The sequence below is a fragment of the Quercus suber genome, unplaced genomic scaffold (genome assembly GCF_002906115.3).
Source record: "Quercus suber isolate HL8 unplaced genomic scaffold, Cork oak 2.0 scaffold_723, whole genome shotgun sequence".
In the NCBI taxonomy this organism is placed as follows: domain Eukaryota; kingdom Viridiplantae; phylum Streptophyta; class Magnoliopsida; order Fagales; family Fagaceae; genus Quercus; species Quercus suber.
The window spans coordinates 82,576-87,641 of NW_027070163.1; positions in this window are offsets into that span (position 1 = coordinate 82,576).

The window sequence follows — 5,066 nt, forward strand, 5'->3', positions numbered from 1 at the left end:
GTTTAAACCCAATTGAAATAAACTTGAAATATGATCATATTAGTGTTATTTTCACAATATTTTTCACAATATTTTTACAATAAAAATTAAATGACAAGTTGTAATTGACTTTTTTATCTAAACTTATAACTAACATATTTAAATCTATGATTATTTTCTCTTTCTCTCTTTCTCCCTTCTATATTTTCTTTCTATCTAATCAAGTAATTTGATAAGTATTCTACAATTTTTCGAGTCCAAAAAGTCTTTTAGTACTTGCTCCAATTCCAAGAGAATGAACACATGTGTGGTTAAAAATCCATACACTTCAAAAGCAAAATCTTATATAAGTTACTATTTAATTTCCTTATTCTAACGTTTACTCTCAGACCTACTCTAAGGTATGTTACTATTCTTCTTTATCATATATTTTTATTTAATTGATATTACATATGATTATAATAAATTATTATTAACTTGACAACTATTATGATTAGTTATTTATTTATATTTATTTATATGCATTCCATCGTTGTTTTCTTACCAATCTTTAAAACTATTAATAATTTTTTTAGACTATTTTACAATATAGTTGTATTGTATACTATTTAGAATACTATGTTAGATTATTGTATGTAATATGACAATTGTATATAAAATAAATAAATAAATAAATAATCATTTTACTTTTTACTCCCCAACAACAAAATCCTAACTCAAGACACTATTGACCCCCCCTAAAAGAAAATTTTGGAGCCGCCACTGATGTAGATGGTAAAGGTTCCACCTCATGAGAAAGGTACTTTCCAAGTGTATAAGTTTAATTATTTGGTTCTCTAAACTAAATAAAATATTTTACAACTTATTATGAAGTGAGATTACTCTAAAGGCATCTCAAAAATTTGAGCTTAAACCAAATATTTACACGGTTATTTGGTAGTCTAAACTAAATCTTACCACCCCTTTAATTAGAAATTTATTTATGATGGATTAATTTGAGGGCTACAACATTTTAATATATATGAAGTGTTTTGAGATGTAACTTTTAGAGCTTGTTTGATTACTATTCTATTCAATTTATTTGAATTATTATTGTTAATTTTTTTAAGGGAAAAAAAACCTAGTACAATTGTACTTTTTGCCTGCTTTTTCTATTTTTTTTTTTTAAAAGTCAAATAAACTAATGAAAATAAGTTTTCTGAACCAACTCTTAGATCGTTTCTCGAAGTGTGTTCTGAAAATACTGAAATTCTCAAAGATGCAAATCACATTTAATTGGACACTTCGCTAGCTTATTTCTTTTTTATCGAAGTCAAATAAACATTATAAACTAATGAAAATAAGTTTTCTTAATCAATTCTTAGATCGTTTCTCGAAGACTGTTCAAAAAATACTAAAATTCTCAAAGATGCAAATCACATTTGATTGGACACATTCATCAAAGTAAAGAGAAATATACATTTTGATCAAACGTGAGATTAACCTATGTGTGTATCTATCTCATGCCATTGATAGATTAGAAATTTTGGGTCATGGGAATTCACATTGTTTAATGTCGTGGACCATAGGTGTACACAGGGAAAAAAAAAAAAAAATCCATTAGAGTATGTAGAAAAAATAATTGCCCCCACCCCCCCCCCCCTCCAAATATTTGACATCCGGCCCCCCATAGCCCATATCTCCACTATTCTCCCAGGCCCTAGCTTTAGTTTTAGGCAACCTTCTTCAGCAAAAAAAAAAAAAAAAGGCTTTAGTTTTAAGCCTTATGTATTCCAAATAAAACAAAAAGTTGGCCCACTTACATTTAAATACTCAAATCCAAACACTAACAACAAAATTTCACTTTCTCTCAATCTCAAAAAACCTACTCTAGACCCCACAAAATCCCTTCACTTCTTATTCTTTTTTTTTTTCTTTTTTTTGTCTTCTTTGATACACTTTCACTTCCCACAGTCCCACTGGTACCGTTGCCTACCAGCCCCCAAAACTCAGCATCAGTCCTCTATTCTCACAGTCCGAAGAAATTAAAAAAAAAAAAAAAAAAAAATCCTGACCAATTTTTTCTTTCTTCTTGCTTTCTAAAACAAATCACCTAGCATATTTCATTGTCAAATTTCAAGATTTGGAACTTGGTGACTACCTGGTGAGTTTTCTCTCTTTCTTAAGCAATAGACATTTATCTCTTTTTAGTGTCTTTTTTTTATTTTCTCAACTATCTACATCTAAATATTCACATGCTCTTTATATTTTTTGTAAGGTTGAAATTTATCAACCATCTTGTTGGCTTCAATCCGTGCCAATTTGCTTGTAATTTAAGCACTTAGTAACCCTGTATTTATGTGGGATTATTGTAAGGGTAGTATGTGAGAAGTTCTGAAGAAAAACTCAAATATGTGCAAAGAAGCAGAGCTTCGCGGCTAGGACTCGCAGGTGGCTCGCGGCTGCAATTCGCCAACTTCAGGCACGTGAGATGCACGCAGGGAAGCTGAAGGGTCACTCCAGCTGTCGCACTACAGGACAAAAGTCCCAGGCTGGCCAGGCTGTTATGTCGCGACTTGATTTCGCGACTTGGACAAGCCGTGAGACCAAGCCGCCAATTTACCCTGTTTGGCAAAAATTTGTATCTTCGTATTCTCATCTCACCTCACTATATATAGACCCTTATACCCACTAAATTAAGAGAGCTTCTAGAGAGAATTTTGTGAGAGAAAACCCTAGAGAAAAACAAGATTGCCTCATCCCTAATCTTCATCTAAGAAACTCTACAAATTCCTCTACTCTCTTTCTCTCTATTGTTATACCCTTGAGAGGTCTTTTACCAAATCCTTATCTCACCACACCCACGTCTGTGAGAAGGTTTATTTGGTGCTGAAGGAAGCAGTTTGGAAGGAACTAATATACATTGGTTGATACTATGGTCAAGTAGCGGAATCTGGTAAGCTAGAAAAGAAAAAGGTTCGGCGCAACCTCATTGGAGCAAGAAGCTTGGAGGGCTTAGGTACCTGGGTAGATTAGGCTTTGAGGGTCTGTTGCTATTCATGTATCCCAACTACATTTTCTAGTGGATTATTGACCGCTTGGAGGGCGCGGAGAGGTTTTACACCGAGAGTTTCGGTTTCCTCTTCGATAACACATCGTGTGTTGTCTTTGTGTTTGCATCTCTCTTCCCTTTATCTTTGCCTTATATTTACTGCTGTGAATGTGTTTATATTCTGCTTAGATTAGTTACCTATTCAGTGATTGGCTTATGTTCATGTTCTGCACTTTTATTGTTTGATTATAAGCTTGAATTGGTATTTTTATAATTTGGGGTCTAAACGTTCAAGGATATTTCATACCCATATTAAACTTTCAATTGGTATCAGAGCGGGTACACTTGTTGTGATTTTAATACCTGAGTGTGATCCTTAACCCTTGTTGAGATGGATAGGTCTCAATCTCTCACTGTTCCACCATTTTTTATGGTAATAATTATACATTTTGAAAAGTCTGAATGAGTGCATTTTTGTGTTCTATGGATGAGGCTGTGTGGATGCTGTTGCAATAGGTTGGACAAAGTCGGAGGATGCCAAATCCACTTGGGACAAGGCAGCTCTTGCGGTGGCTAATGCAAACAGTAAAGCATTGAACGCCATTTTCTGTGGTATCTCTCCAGAAGAATTTCACAGGATTTCACATATTACCGTTGCTAAGGAAGCATGGGAGATTCTGGAGACGACTTATGAAGGAACCAAGAAAGTGAAAGACACCAAACTTTAGATGTTGACCACTCGCTTTGAGCAGCTAAAGATGAATGAGGATGAGTCCTTTGACTCTTTTTACAGTAAGCTAAACGAGGTGGTCGTTGGCAAATTTAATTTGGGGGAAAAGACGGAGGAATCTAAAGTTGTAAGGAAGATCCTTCGGTCACTACCAGAAAGTATTCGTGCCAAAGTTACAGCCATTGAAAAGAGCAAAGATCTTGACGACATCAAGGTTCAAGAGCTGGTTGGTTCTCTACAGATATATGAGTTGTCCTGCCCTCTTAGAAGAAGAGCAAATCACTTGCTCTTAAAACAATTGATGAGAGAGTGGCATCACATGACCCTTCGGAAGAAGATGCAGTAGATAAAGATGTGGCGTATTGTAAAAAACTTTCGAAAATTCTTGAAATTCAAAAATGGTGGGAAATTTGGTAACAAAAGGAAAATTTCAGAGTTCCAGGATGGAGAAGAAAGAATTCCGAAGGAAAGATGATAGAGATTCCCAATCATCTCAAGGAATCACTTGCCTTGAGTGTAATGGACACGGACACTTCAAAAAGGAATGTCCCAACTATTTGAAGTCCAAAGGAAAGGTCTATGCCACTACTCTAAGTGACTCGAATTCATCAAACTCTAACTCGGAAGAGAGCTGTGACGGAGAAGGAAATTACTCCGCTTTCATGACCATTGCACATGTGGAGACCTCGGATGATTTGGGTACACATATGAAGGAGCTTGGGAACATTCTAATTGGAGTCTATTGGAATAGTCGAGGAGTCTGAAGATGAGGAAGTTGGAGAAGCAGTGGGATTGCAAGAGACTTACAACTCACTCCTTGAGAAGACCGCGTGAATATGCTAAGGTGGCTAATGCAGCCATTAAGAAGATGAAGAGGGCTGAGGAAGATTACAAAAGTCTCCTGGCACGATACAAGGAGGCAAAATGTGAGATTGAAGCACTTAATGGTGAGCTATCAGAAGCTTACACAAAAGTGAGATTCCTTGAGCAAGAGGTAGGAAGCTCATGCCAAGATAGATAGGGTCTCCTCTAGGAAGTTAGATGATGTTATTTCATCTTAAAAACATGCCTCAGACAAATCCGGATTGGGATACGCCGGAGGAAGTAGCTCATCAGCAAATGTCACCAAAGAAGTGAAGTTTGTAAAGGCTAAGGAGACAACTATGGATAGGTCCAGTCCTGAGAAAATTAAAGCTGAGAAGAAGAAGAATGTGTAATCACGGGTATTCTAATATTATCATCAGATCCAGATAAAGCTAGGGATTATCATAAGTCCAGCAAGGTCTAGATCACATGGTTTGCATTATTGCGGATTAAGGACAGACC